This window comes from Mixophyes fleayi, chromosome 7 (assembly GCF_038048845.1).
Source record: "Mixophyes fleayi isolate aMixFle1 chromosome 7, aMixFle1.hap1, whole genome shotgun sequence".
NCBI classification, from domain to species: Eukaryota; Metazoa; Chordata; class Amphibia; order Anura; family Limnodynastidae; genus Mixophyes; species Mixophyes fleayi.
The window spans coordinates 113,995,916-114,011,989 of record NC_134408.1 but is presented as its reverse complement, the minus strand read 5'-3'; the positions used below and the strand labels follow the sequence as shown (position 1 = coordinate 114,011,989).

General features: G+C 41.7%; 1 protein-coding gene across 3 annotated transcripts in view; it reads left to right on the top strand.

Annotated features, from left to right (window-relative positions):
• The window catches only part of AGAP1 (ArfGAP with GTPase domain, ankyrin repeat and PH domain 1), a 280,099-nt gene that overhangs the window by 99,942 nt on the left and 164,083 nt on the right, over nt 1-16,074 (top strand). The gene's annotated exons all lie outside the window — the stretch shown is intronic.

The window sequence follows — 16,074 nt, the reverse complement described above, 5'->3', positions numbered from 1 at the left end:
ATATCACTCATGTCCATATGATGCTTGGATTGCATTTCTATGGATTTTTAAAAGCAAATGATGAAAGGGATAAATGTGGCTGAGGACTGCTTGTTACGGACCTATTCGCAGTTACTGGACCAGAAGTCAATTTCAGCAGGAAGCATTAATGGATTACAAAAATGAATAATGTATCCCTTCTGGTTTTATGTTTTGGTTTTGGTTTTTGTTGAAGCTGTTTTTCTACCAGATTGGGTTGTGTTCAAATGAATATGTCCTTTCTGTGACATTTAAATCTAATAAGAAGCTCTGATCTACCTCATCTGATTACATCCAAGATAGTTCAGGGTGATCAGACAAAAATGGAAATCCATTGGCACAAGGTCAGGGCAGTGATTGAGATAGCATGTTTAAGCCAAATGCGTGACTGTAAATATGTTCATCTTCTCCAAGCAATATTCTTATCGGACAACATTGGGGTGCTTGCATCTTCTAGAGTCTAACGGCATGTACTGTTGTGTATTAGTCTGTCAGTAAAAAATGTGTTTACTCATCTCTTGAAGCTTCTTATGCAAACATGATGTAGATTCAGAACACAATAAAGCAGAATTAGGTAATCCATGTCTCTCCATTTGTTGTGGAACTAAAAGTCCTAAAATGCCATTCCAGTCTTTACCTTTATCAAAGTTGTCTCTCAGGTTTTTCCCTTTTAAAGTGGAGGCAGTCATTTTGTGGGCAGAACCAATGTGATTTTGCTAGGTACTAGCGACATTACTGAAGAATGACAAGTGCCTCATTATTGAAATTATATGAGTATTGACTGTCAATGAGCATTGGTAGGACCAGCGGTGGTGCCTGAAAATGTTTCTTATTATAAAAAACAAACAAAAATCATAAAATCAAGGTAAAACATTTTATCTGTACTCAGGAGAACTAGAATAAATGTCATAGCAATGTTCTGCTATTGCTGTGAATATGTAAAAGTACCCAATTAAAAAGTATATGGAAAACTATATGTGTATGTATATATGTGTATGCAGTGGTCGAAGTGGAAATTTAGAAGTGGCGGTATGGAAAATGTAAGTGAATGCAATTTTATAGTCTTGCAATGAAGGCAATAGAAGTGGCGGTTAGGTGTGTACCACAGTATATCACTGCAGGTATGTATGGTTATATGTGAGTGGTATGTATGTGTGTATATGTATAGATACAGATATAAATATATATATATATATATATATATATATATATATATATATATATATATATATATATATAGAGAGAGAGAGGTGTAGATCATCTTCAGCATTGAATGGATCAAAATTGGTACTAAATATTTTTAAAATAAAGTTCTTACAAGACCATTCCCGTATCACTGGTTGAACTACATCTTCCAGCATGCTTAGCTGGCTTCATATGCCGTTTAGCCAGTAGAGACAAATACCAAAGAATGTGGTTATATGTGTAATCTTTAGGACCAGCACAGTCTCGTTAGTACAGCAGCCTGAAGCCTAAAGGAGGATTCATTTCAAAAGGAATACAGTGTTATATTTGCATATTGCTGCCTACACAATATTAGGCAGGTGAGAAATAACTCCCTATTTATATTGGGAAATCTCTACCAAACCTGCTGGTGCAGTATTGACAATCAGGGCCTTAAATCTGTCCCGGACACACGCAGAAATGTGTGTTCCTTGCTACCGTCTGCATCACATGCAAGAATCTTGTTCATCTGGTTTTTGCTCAGACCTGTTGATGTAAATGTCACCCTTTTAAGACTAGGAAAAATGTATAATAAAATGGTAAACATAATGGATTGCTGTCATCCTGAATCCTACTACATCTCATCATTTTCATTTTGAGGTCATGAAGCAAACAGTATGTTTGCTGTTAGGCATCATAACTGTAATGTTTGTGTTACAGTGCTTGCCTCTTCAAGTATATTCTTTCATTTCCCACTTCAACTTCACCCAAGATTTTGTAATATATACTCAATAAATAGTAAAACTAGCTATTTGACATATAAGTGTGTGTATATATATATATATATATATATATATATATATATATATATATATATATGTGTGTATAATATGTGTGTGTGTATATATAATTATATACACACACACATATGCACTTTCCTCATCTTCAGTTTTAAGTGAATTCACTTATATTCTGCAGTGTCTGTCTATTAATGACTGAGGTATAAAAGCAGCAGCCATATTTATAGAGACCAAAATGCACTGTAAATAGCTCACTTTCTATGACTTCTGTAGATAAATTTGATGGTGACAATTGAGCACCAAGTGGTGAGTTAGACAAGCATTGAGGGAGAAGTGCTGGTATGACACACCTATTCACTGCAAACTTCCTCATTGCGGCTGTACGGTCCCAAACCGCGGCCCTGAATGGGGCAAATCAAGGGGCGGGGCTTATTGCGTCCCAATTCTCAGTGTTGGAAGGCATGCACACTGTGTATGTGTATGTGTGTATATATATATATATATATATATATATATATATATATATATATATATATATATATATATTATATAAAATTATTTAATTTATATATAATTATTATGAGATATAGTTTTACAATGAAGTCATAAAATTTCTATCTAAATTTCCACTTTGACCACTGTGTGTGTGTGCTTTGTATATATTTAATTTTCTTGTATGTATAAATTAGGTTCTTCAATTTGCTGTGATGCAAATACCGTAAAATGTCCATATATTTTGTTTTGTTTTTTAATCGTGCAATATAAGCGGAACTTCTGCAAAAATAAAATAAATAACAATTCCAGGTCATTTCAATGGATTAGGCATGTCTGCAACAGTCACTTCTGTGCTGCGTGTATTTTCCAATAAAATAGACATGATATTGATTATATTTTGACAACATTGCTAGGCTCCAGAGTACAAAAATACAAATGTTGTGAAGCAGTTGCTGCAAAAAGTCAAGAGAATGTATCATGTTCCCATATGAGCCCCTATAATATTAGTGGAATAGTGTGTGACCTACCATTGTCAACCTACCATTCATGTGCATTCAGCAACCACATATGTCAACATAGTTTGTGTTCGATCAACTGGCCTATGTGAAAAATGGCTTAGCCATTACTGAATCATCAGCAGCTATTTATATGGATTGAATTTGTGTAGGGAATTCAGTAAATCGTCGCATTCCTTTTATTTCAGAGAAATGCTTATTTTGTATAGATCTGTTTATTATTATTATACTTGTAGAGCGCCAACATATCACGTAGTGGTGTACATTGAGGGGATCATGATTGAAGTGTATAACATACAAAGAAATGAAACAGAAGGTAAACATTACATAGAAGTACACGGCTCACTTCCCAGTAGTACTTGTAATCGGGAAGTGCTGAGGAAACGAGTGGTGCAACTGCAAGTAACTTCCCACAGAAATGCAATTTAGTATATTTTGTTCTGTGGCGTGTCATTTACATTTATATTTTTACAACATTAAGTTGCATTTAGTTATAGTTTTCAACCTACAAGACCAAACAGAGAACGGGTGTTCCCACTGGTAATACCTGATTATGTCCTACTACAATTGTCCTGCATGCCTAGGTATTGTTTGAAAATCACATTCCAGAATGCTTTGCTTGCTTCTACATCTTGTATTCTTCTATTCTTTGTTGGTCTCCCTTTAATCTGTTTAATGATAAGGTGTGTAGGTCACTAGCATCTGTCTTGTTTAAATTGCTTTAGTGACCTCTGATTTTATGTCATGTGACTGAGTGAAAACATACCCACTAGATATGGAAACTGTGGTCAATATGCACTTTATAGGGGTCAGTAGAGTTCAGCAGATGTTAAGTAGCTAAATTTTAAGAAGACATCAGTACCCAAATGCATCTGTTGATGCCGCACAGCTTTACACCACAATTGCAGCATTATCTCAGGTATTTTTCTTGATAGCCATTTTATTAGGGTTGAAAGTGGCAATTGTCTATCAGAACAGTGACTCCACCATTACATTTCTTAGTTATAGAGTCTGATTTGGCAATTCGCTAAGCCCCCTGGTGCTTTGGTACAGACAAGAGACCTCTTGTTTTAAGGGGGGAATCTCTTCTTTCATGTGAAAAGTTCGTAAATACTTACCTCAAATGTATCTCTAAATACTACGTCTTCTATTGCACTCACCTTAGCCCAAGTTATAAATCTCAGCATGCACCAAGTTTCTATGTCTACCCATAAACCTAGCTCAAGCTCTAAAATAAATCTGAGTCCTTTAAGATCTCTAACGTTGCTCCTCAAATTCTAATAATGTACTAAGCTTCACACTGACATACTGACTAAGGCTGGGTACCCACTACCGGGTTTTCAGACGATTATCGGACCAATCAAACGATAAACGTCCGTCCGGCCTGATATCGCAGTAGAGTGTATGCTCCAACGATGAACGTGTATCGTTCGGAAGCATGTTGTATCGTTTCATTTGATTTTTAAGCCAGGCTAAAATTCTTGTTCAGTGATGGAACGATGTCGTTCCAATCCTGCAATGTGTATATACTCATGAGCGGCAGTGTCCATAAATAGCTATGGAGAGTCACGATCTTGTGAGTAGATGGTTATGACCGATGAAGAGCACAGACCTGAAGGTAAATCATGTAAAACATGTATAGTGTGTACACATGAATCCACATGCTGATCGGAACTTTTTTTTATTTTTGTTTTAAATCGTTTGTAACATCGTTAAGGATATTTCATTGTGAAAAAATTTGTATAGTGTGTACCCAGCCTAATTTATACCAGCAAAACCATTTTTGCGCTCCAGAAAACTAGCTATGTCCTAGGTTTGGAATAGGGTCCCCACTCAAATTTTTGCAAAGGGTGTTGGAGGCTCATTAATGTGATCTTTGCCTTTGGTCCACTAATGTTTTTTAAAGGAAGATTGATAAGAATGAGAATCTGAGAATCATAATCTTATAAATTTATATACTCGTAAACATAGATTTTATTTGTATTTTATTCAGTTTATTTACTATATATTTAATAAGTATGCACAAATGGATTAAGCCCACTATCATAAGTGTTTCTAAACTATAAAAAACGCTTTATGAGAACATCCATAATGCGGTATTTGCCAACTCTCCTGGAATTCTCAGAGACTCCCAAATTTCAGGCAGGCCATTCTTCCGCATCCTGCCCACATCCTAGTGAATTGGGCAGGATGGGGGCCTCTACGATGTGATTTGTCACGAATCACATAATTTTGACCCCGCGGCAAAATGGTGTGATAGTGTCATTATGTCACAAAGGCAGGGCCAAAGTGATGCAATTCACTGCACACTGCCAACCTCAATACTCGCACGTCACCTCCGCTTCAGGAATACCCAGAGTGCAGAGGTAAAAAGCTGTCATGCATAATTCACTGATGATGCAGATGACTGTGTGGAATGCTTTTGGATTAAAACTGTGGGATTGTGGCTGGAACACAGGTATGACTATTGGAACCGCATTCCTTCACTTGTGGTGAGCTCTGTAAGTGGTACTGTTTTCATGTTATTAACTGAATATTATGCTATAATCTCTGGGTTTCTTTTTAATCTTTATATTTAGGTAGCAAGTCTGTCTCTTCTCTTTCATTTGCATAAATTGGCAAGGGCAATATTGCTGGACTATCAGCAGTTTAGACTTTTAATAAAACAAATAATGGAAGTCATCTTTGTCATATGTCGGGTCTTGGGTATTGCTAAACAGAGACCCAGCTCACTTACCCGACCGCCGGCATCCTCTCTCTGCTACAGCCAGGCAGTATCTTCGTTGCAGACCCGATTTCTCTTTAAAACTTTGCCTGACGTCTTATTGGCCCTGAATTAGGCCTCCTATCATTTAAGAAACCTCCCCTTTTCACTCAGTGCCTGTTCTTTAGCTCTACTACCTGCTCTGAGTAGGTTGTGTATTCTCATCTCCACTATTCCAATGGTAATACTCTGCATCCCGCACATCATCTCTCTTATCTCCACTATTCCATTGGTAATACTCTGCAATCCGCAGATCATAGCTCTCATCTTCAGCATTCCAGTAGTAATACTCTGCAGCCTGCAGATTATTGCTCTCATGGTCACCATTCCAGTGGTAATACACTGCAGCCCGCAGATTATCGCTCTCATCTCCACTATTCCATTGGTAATACTCTGCAATACGCAGATCATAGCTCGCATCTCCAGCATTTCAGTGGTAATACTCTGCAGCCCGCAGATTATCGCTCACATCGTCACCATTCCATTGGTAATAATCTGCAGTCCGCAGATCTTCGCTCTCATCTGCACCACTCCAGTAGTGAAGCTCTGCAGCCCGCAGACTGTCCGAGTGCTTATCCTCCAGCCGCTCTCAAATCCTGTTGCCTGCTCCCTGCTGATCTTGCCAAGTACTCCCTTGAGGGCCGCGAACTGCGTAGTGGAAACAGCTAAACCCATACCTTCTTGCGAGGGTCCCTGGAGAAGACCAGCCGCTATGTTAGACTCCGCACCTCTGGTAAGAGTAGCATCAAGCTTTGCAGATCAATGTCCGAGAATCCTCGGCTCCGTGACAGTAAGAAGAGGCTATGTCGGACCCCACCCGGGAACCCTCGGCAAAGGACATACTCCAACATCTAGTCAATAGAGTGAAACAACAGGATGCCATCCAGCGTCAATTACAGTCCTTTCAAGCCTTAGTCTACTGTGTGGATTCCCTGCAGGTGGCAGCACCACCTTCTGATACGGATCCTCCTGAAGAGCCTGAAGCACCCGAACCTCCCGCTGCTTCTGCCGCCTCTATCTTACGTTTGCCTCTCCTTCCAAATTTGATGGGAGACCCGAAATCCTGTCAGGGCTTCCTTAATGAGTGCTCTATGCAGTTTGAGCTCCAACTTTCCTATACACCGCTCCAAAGTGGCATATATAATATCCTTACTCTCCAGACAGACTCTGACATAGGCCTCTCCCCTTTGAGAGAGAGACGATCCGCTGCTTAGAGACAGTTCTGCTTTCATTGCTGCATTCCGGAGGATATTTGATGACCCCGGCCAGGTCACTTCTGCTGCCTCCAGCATCCTCCGACTTCGACAGGGGTCTCGCTCTGTGGCGCAATACGTCATCCAATTCCACACATTATGTTCGGAACTTCAGTGGAACAATGATGCCTTAGTGGCCACCTTCTAGCAAGGGCTATCCGACAGAATCAAAGATCTTTTGGCCTCCCAAGAGTTATCCTCCACCTTGGATGCATTCATTTCTTTGTGTAATCGTGTTGACCTGAGGTTTCGGGAGAGGCCTTCTGAAAAGGAGCTTCCGCATCGCACGCCTGTCAGACTGGCACCTCGATTTCAACATTTTCTTCCTTTGGCGGAGCCCGTGGAGCTGGGCCGATCTCGGTTAACTCCTGAGAAACGAGAACGTAGATTGAAAAGCAAATTATGTATTTATTGTGCCGATTCTGGACACATGCTTAACTCCTGCTTTAAGAAGACTGGAAACGCCAAGCCCTAACCTGTTCTGGGGAGGTCAGGCTGGGGTCTTTAGAATCCTCTCCAGTCTATTTGGGTTCTAAAACTTGCTCCTTTCCGGTTACTTAAATTGCTTTTGCTGGGTCTTTCACAGCCTGTGCTCTGTTGGATTACAGGGCAGTTGTGAATTATATCTCTCGTTCACTAGTAGTATAGTGGTCCCTACCTGTAATTCCTCTGGCAAAGGTCATCATTATCACCGCTGTAGATGGATCTCGAATCGTTAATGGAATCATTACAGAATGCACCAAGCCTCTCACCTTACAAGTAGCGGCTTTGAACCAGGAGCAGATTTCCTTTTTGATTCTACCCTTTTCTACCAGCCCTCTTATTCTGGGCCTACCCTGGCTCAGATTCTTTATTGGGGTTCAATTTGTCTCCAGAGATGCCATTCCTGAGTTTATCCTGTTAAACTGGCTTGTACATCCTAAAGTCCTACTCCAGCCAGCCTTCCTGCCCAGTATTCATCTTTCGCTGATGTATTTGACAAGGTGCATATGGAACTTCTCCCACCTCATCGACCTTGGGAGGGTACCGTGGACCTGCAGCCCAGCAAAATTCCTCCTAGAGGTTTGGTTTATCTGCTTTCCCTACCTGAGACCCAGGCTATGTCTAATTATGTTAAGGAAAATCTCCAGTGTGGTTTTATTAGCCCTTCTACATCTCATGCAGGAGTGGGATTTTTCTTTGTAAAAAGAAAAAAGGATGGGACATTACGACCCTGTATTGACTACCAAGGTCTCAACGCCATAACGATTAAGAACCGTTACCACATTCCTTTAATTACAGAACTTTTTGATCATATCAGAGGAGCCCAAATCTTTACTAAACTGCATCTTCGCGGGGCCTATAATCTTATTAGGATTAGGGCTGGCGATGAATGGAAGACCGCTTTCAACACGCAGGACGGGGGCGGCCCCTATGAATATTTTGTAATGCCTTTTGGGTTGTGTAACGTCCGAGCCGCCTCCCAAAGTTTCGTGAATGAGATCTTCCAGAACCTTCTCTATGCGTGCGTGGTTGGCTATCTAGATGATATTTTAATTTTTTCCCAGGATGTCTTTTCACACTGACAACATGTGGCAGAAGTACTTTCTAGACTACAGAGGAATCAACTGTTCTGTAAGTTGGAAAAATGCCTCTTTGAACTTCCACAAATTTCCTTTTTAGACTACCTTGTGTCTGGGTCTGGCCTTGAGATGGATCCTGAGAAAGTGAGAGCTATCTTAGAATGGCCACTACCGATCGGCCTTAAGGTTATCCAGAATTTCTAGGCTACGCCAAGTACTATCGGCGCTTCATTCAAAGATTCTCCACCATTGTTGCTCTTACTCGAAAAAGTTCCAACTCCAAGCAGTGGTCTTCTGAGGCAGTTCAGGCATTTCAGTACCTCAAGAAAGCATTCTCCACTGCCCCTATACTTCAAGAATCGGACATCTCTCTTCCTTTTTTCCTAGAGATTGATGCCTCCAACATCGGAATAGGGGCTTTTCTGTCACAGAAGTCAGTACAGAACAAACGCCATCCTTATGCCTTTTACTCCTGAAAACTGCTGACTGCAGAGAGAAACCATACTATTGGAGACAAGGAGCTATTAGCTATGAAAGTGGCTTTGGAGGAATGGCAATATCTTCTGGAGGGAGCTCGTCATCCCATTACTATCTTTACCAATCATAAGAACTTACTCTATCTTCATTCAGCTTCATGCCTGAATCCATGGCAAGCCCGTTGGTCACACTTCTTTTCTTGTTTTAAACTTGTTATTACCGTCAAACCTGCCTCTAGAAACAAAAAAGCGGAAGCTCATCCCGAGCCTTCACTGCTACCTAGGATTCTGAGAACCCCCTGGAACGTCCGATTCTAGATCCGAAATGTATCCAACTACCCTCTCCGCTCCGGATAAGAATTCTCTCCCGGTACCACTTCTCTTGCTTTGCGGACCATGCTGGAGTTCGGAAAAACTTAGAGGTTATCTCCCGAAGTTATTGGTGGCACACTATCCGAGGTGAGGTTAAAGACTTTGTGGCCACTTGTGATACATGTGCTCGATTCAAGTCTTTCCACCAAGCTCCTGCACGCCCACTTAGTCCACTTCCTATTCCTTTCAAGCCTTGGACCCATATTAGTATGGATTTCGTTATGGACCTTCCACCTAGCAAAAAGTTTAACGCTGTATGGGTAATTGTGGATAGATTTTCTAAAATGACTTATTTTGTCCCTCTCTGATCATTTCTAACTATTGCATTAAGGAGGTTTTCCGACCCCATGGATGTTCCTCTGAGATCATGTCAGACAGGAGAGTACAGTTCGTCTCCAGTTTCAGGCGGTCATTATGTAAGATTCTGGGTATTCGCTTGAATCTTTCTTTTTCTTACCACCCTCAACCTAATGGACAGACTGAGAGAGTCAATCAAGACTTATAGACTTTCTTGAGCATATTCTTTTCAGCGAACCATAATATTTGGCTGGATCTTCTGCCATGGGTGGAGTTTGCCCACAACAATGCCTACCATGAATCCGCCTCCGCTACCACATTCTCAATTGTTTATGGGCTCCATCCTTCTCTCTCAAAATTTTCCTCCCTCCCACCCAGGTTCCGGCAGTTAATTCCGGCAACACAGATTTTCATCTATCTTAACTCAAGTTCAGACCTTCCTCAAGAAATCATCAGCAAGTTTTTCACGGACAAGAAAAAGCGGCTGTTACCGATTTCAAGATTGGGGATCGAGTTTGGTTATCCACCAAGAATATTCATCTTAAAATTTGCACCTCGGTTCATCGGACCCTACAAAATTCTATGACTCCTTAACCCAGTCTGTTTTAGATTAGTCACCTAATAATAACCTTCGCATTCATTTCACGTCTCCTTGTTAAAACCTCTAATTATTAATCGGTTTTCTGCTTCCTCCTCCATCTCTCCTCCCATTTAACTTCAGCAAGAAGAGGAGTTTGAAATTATCCAGATTCAGTATACTAACTATTCCAGAGCAGGTATCATGTACCTAGTCGATTGGAAAGGATTTGGTCCCAAAGAGCGCTCCTGGATCTGCGCTTCTGATATCGATGCACCTGCTTTGCTGAAAAAATTTCACTCCAAGTTTCCTAATACACCGGTTCCTAAGTGTCCAGCGTCCACCTTTAAAGGGGTGTCATGTGCCAGGTTTCGGTATTGCTAAACCGAGACCCATCTTCGTTGCGGGTCTGCGCATGCGCAGACCTGATTTCTCTTTGCCTGACTTTTTATTGGCCCTCAATTAGTCCTCCTATTATTTAAGACCCCTCCGCTCTTCACTCAGTGCCTGTTCTTTAGGTTTACTACCTGCTCTGAGTAGGTTGTTTATTCTCATCTCCACCATTCCAGTGGTAATACTCTGCAACTTGCAGATCATCGCTCTGCTCTCCACCACTCCAGTAGTGAAGCTCTGCAGCCTGCAGACTGTCCGAGTGCTTAACCTCCAGCCGTTCGAAAATCTTGTTACCTGTTCCCTGCTGATCTCGCCAAGTACTCCCTAGAGCAGGGGTTGGCTAAAACCTCGTCAAGCCCAGGTGTGCCATTATTTATTTATTTATTTATTTATATATATAATATATATATATATATATATATATATATATATATATATATATATATTATATACACAAAGGACAGATATTTTGTGCTAAATAGGCTTCACTGCGCAAAAGCCTCCTGTAGGGGTTTCCTCCAACAATAGCGGTATTATACCCAGAGGTGACCCTCTGAAGAAAAAGCCCATACGATTTTTAAAGGAAAGTTTTGCTTACCCGCCAGCCTCAGGTTACAATTTTCAGGTTCAGTTATGTGGCGCTGGATGCGGTTTTGCCTTTGTTCCTTTACGTCGCTTCAGATCGGCAGCTATCAACGCTGCCTACCACATTCAGGAGTGCAGAAGAAAAGGTGAGAAAAGAGGAGATGTGGAAGACAAGGGGGTAGAAGGTGTTGTGCAATAGGACTGTGGGTTGTGGGGGCACATAGGAAAAAAGGGGAAACAAATGGAATGGGAGGGACAAGGGAGACATGCACACAAAGAGTGTGAGATAAAGGAACAGGCAGCCACAATGTAAGACAGGTACACACAAACAGTTTGGGCACACATGGGCAGGGAGGATAGAGGCACATATGGGCAGGGGAGACACAGCGACACTTGGTGCAGGGGGGACACAGGCACGCATGGGGCAGGGAGGACACAGGCACACATGGGGCAGGGGGGACACAGCGACACATGGGTCAGGAGGGACAGAGGCACACATTGGGAGGGGAAAATGGAGGCAGGAAAAGGCAGGGTTGTAATGCAGATGGGAGATCTAACTTACTTCAGGCTCCGCTTTTACAGTGCACCGCGAGAGAGGCACTCTATAATAAGAGTCAGAAGGGAGGCGAAGAAAGGAAAAACATGTAGAAGGAGGCTGTAGGTAGAGGATGTAGCCCTGCGGTACCTGTATAAATGACCGCACGCGCGCTACAGTTCAAATGGAAACTACCTGTTCCCCCAGAGACACCAGCGGTGGAAGCTCGGAGTTCCCGAAAACGCGTGCCGGGGGTTGCCGACCCCTGCCCTAGAGGGCCGCGACCTAAGTAGTGGAAGCAGCTAAACCCATACCTTCTTGCGAGGGTCCCTGGAGAAGACCAGCCGCTACGTTAGACTCCACGCCTCTGGTAAGAGTAGCATCAAACTACTCAAGGTCCAAGAATCCTAGGCTCTGTGACAATCTTTTTCCGTCTCGCATGGGTACTGCGATAAAGTAATTCTTAATGTTCTTTTTTAATGCAAAAATGGCAAATTATTATACTCAAATTATCTTTTTCATATTAGCAATGATGTGTGGAGAATTTGGACGCCCCTCTGTCTTTAACCCTTTTGCTATGGAACATCTCCAAAACACTGCACTGCCAGTTTGTAAAGTATGCTTCCAAGCAGATTTTCTATGTATAAAATAAAATGTTAGCATGCTCCGACGTGACTGTAGCAAGGCGGCATTTCTTGGCTGCATTAATTAAAAGCAGATTTGTTTTCCTTCCTGCATGTGTTTATTTTATAAGCCAGCACAATGCTGTATAAAATATGGGATTTAGCTCCAACTAAGGACTGAGCTGGGATTACTGCATAATGTAATGCAATGAGTTGGGCTTTAGTGCTGCTATGTGCGACTTGTTCTACCTTCCTATGTTTTCTGGCTGACTCTGTAATAAATAACTGCAGTATTTGTACCATAGTTCTCTGTACAGTGCTGGAGTGAACAGATGTCTATTTACCAGATTAAGGGATCCTTTGTATATGGTTTTGTTTATGAGAGGAAAAAGGCAAAAAATTAGGTATTATTTAAGAGTTTAGGATAATAATTTACATTTAGAAGTGTAAAGGTTTAGACCAATGGAGCAGGCTGAACAATATTAAAATCCTCTCCGTTTTTAGACCAGTATCATACTTTCCAATATGTCAGTCCCCAGCAGTGGGACAGGGGAGCATGGACACACCGCTGGAGGGCTGCTAGCACTAGGGTGCCCATCAGATACCTCACTTCCCCCAACATTTTCACCCGCGGGACAAACATGTCCCTGGTTGGGACAGCGGGATAGAGACCTAAAGTCGCGTCTGTCTTGCTGATATCGGGACAGTTGGGAGGTATGCAGTATTATTTTACACATAGTGCAGGCAGCAGTTTTGTGGGTGAACCAATATTCAGAAGAATGCAGTCTATCCATATCTAGTAATGAAGTGTCTCCTGCTTCAGTGATGTCACTGGCTCCTAGACTGCATATTCTTATGAATATGGGCTCAGCCCACAAAATGTCTGCCTCCACTGCGTATAGGCAGTTCATATTTTATCTAGCATTCGTTTCCTTTTTTCTTTTACCTGAAGAAAATTTGTAAGACGTGTGTTTAATTTGTATATATAGCACAATTGACAATACACGTATAAACTCCTGTAAATTATATTTGTTTTCAATGTACAGATCTGACCTTTAAAGAACATAAAGAAATCACCTAGAAGATAAACTTTATTGAAGCTTAAGTTCCCATTTAAAGTGTGGAAAAGAAGGCTCATCTATATTGAGGTGCTATTTAGCAAAGGGTAGAAATCTGATATACAATGTGCTGCTGTTTGGGGTGGAGGGAGAATGTTGGTCTCCAGAGAGGTGCTGTTTAGGAGGGGGGATGATGATGATTATCTCCAGTGAGGTGCTGTTTAGGAGGGGGGATGAGGATGATCTCCAGTGAGGTGCTGTTTAGGAGGGGGGATGATGATTATCTCCAGTGAGGTGCTGTTTAGGAGGGGGGGTGAGGATGATCTCCAGTGAGGTGCTGTTTAGGAGGGAGGGGGGCGGATGAGGCTGATCTCCAGTGAGGTGCTGTTTAGGAGGGGGATGAGGCTGATCTCCAGTGAGGTGCTGTTTAGGAGGGGGATGAGGCTGATCTCCAGTGAGCTGCTGTTTAGGAGGGGGGATGAGGCTGATCTCCAGTGAGGTGCTGTTTAGGAGGGGGGGATGAGGCTGATCTCCAGTGAGGTGCTGTTTAGGAGGGGGATGAGGCTGATCTCCAGTGAGGTGCTGTTTAGGAGGGGGATGAGGCTGATCTCCAGTGAGGTGCTGTTTAGGAGGGAGGATGAGGCTGATCTCCAGTGAGGTGCTGTTTAGGAGGGGGGGATGAGGCTGATCTCCAGTGAGGTGCTGTTTAGGAGAAGACTTTGGAGGAATGGATCCCTCTAAGTTAATGTATAGAGAGCGAGTGACAGGAGATAGGGGCTCAGGTACAGTTAGTGTATTCAGTGCAGATACAGTAAAGAGTACTGTGGCTGTTGATTTATAGTGACTATCATCATAATGTCAAGGTTTCTCTTAAAAAGCAGATACATGGGTAGCCTAACCCCTACTGTTCTGGCGTAAAAGGCACTTTATAACAGTACGTAAAAAATATGCAATATGTGTATGATTACGGAGTACGCGTATGCATCCATTCATCTTCAAATATTTATTTGTGTATTATTTCTCATTTATTGCTTCTCTTGTAATTGACGGAAATAACTAGGAAATCCTTACGTGTAGGGTATCGGTATCTTTGACTTGGCTCAAGTTAAGTGGTAGCAACTGCAAATACGATCGATCCAAAGTGTAAGATTTTCATGGAAAAATAGGGAATCTGTTAAAATAAGACAATTGTCTGAAAATGAAATTCAGTCATGGCCAGAAATTGACATGTTCAATATTTGCAAATCCATGAATTAATCATTTTAACATTGAATTATATATATAGTGCAGAAACATTGCAAGTGTAAGCAGTGTCAGACTAGGGCATGAAGGGCCCAACGGAGGATGCAATGATTAAACTACATTTAAATCAGTTTCTTTATATCATTAGTTATATATTTTAAATACCTTGCGCCTGAAAGGCTATATTTTTAAACCTAAAATGTAAAAACAATAATATATTTATAATAGTAATATATAAAAATACTATACATGAACTTACCTATATCAAAGTTTGTGATTTATTTTTCTTATTTCTCTTTCTTCTTTCAGTTTCTCCTCTTTTTTTTTTTTTTTCTTCTGATATCTCCAGTGTAGCTCTGAAAGCAGTGCATGGAGACCAGCCTAGAGGCTAGTAAGGGAGAATGGTGGCAGGTAAGGTGCAGTAGCAGGGGATGTATGGAAGAAATAGTGACAGGACCAGCTGCAGCATGGGGTGACTGGCAGCAGAGACCAGTGTGGCCACAGGGAGGGGGGAGTGTGGCATATCGTGTGTCCAGAGACGGTGAAGGAGTATGTTGCAAATGGGGTATCTGGCAGCAGATAAGGGGGAATGTGGTAGTTGGGGTGTCTGGAAGCAGGGAAGGAGAGGGCAGTGGGGATCAGTGTCAGCAGTTCCAAGTAGAGGCTTTTTGAAAGTAGCTCCGCATACAGGGCTCTCATTAAATCTCCTGTGCTGGTTTGGCTGTTCTGTAAGAGTAGCACACTGTCATCTGCACTCCTCATCCCATGACAGCAGTCAAAGGTAAACAGGAGGACGGGCTGTCCTGAGGGCAGAGTACCCTGTGCTGTGCTCCTTCAATCCTTTAGTGGCCAGGTGGGTGAAGGATCTGGCTGGTGGAGTGCCTCTGAATTATGGTGACCCCCTGCACTTACCGCGTTCCACCAGCCCTGAGTGCAAATTCTTGCCCCACCCTCTAGGAAAATAAAACCTTCCCAGGTACTCCTACTCAAAGCAGTGACCTATGCTATTTGTGTGAAATGGTTATAAAAAAAATTGCTGTAGTTTTGCAAAAGTGAATGTCCAAGTGAAAATCGCAGTCCAATAAGTAACACTTAAGAGTATATGACCGTTCTAGAATGGCATGTTCTCAACTTGATTTATACAAAACCACAGATATTTTAATGTACAGGAATAAATAACTGATTAAATCACTTTTAATTTGTTAAGTTTCACTGTTATTTTGCATTCTGTCATTGACACATGAACACACAGTTGGTCCTATTTTATAACAATTCAAAGAGCAGCAGTATAGGAGTCAATTGAGGATGGAGGAATGGCCTCTTTTGCCAAGATTAGGCTTGTTAG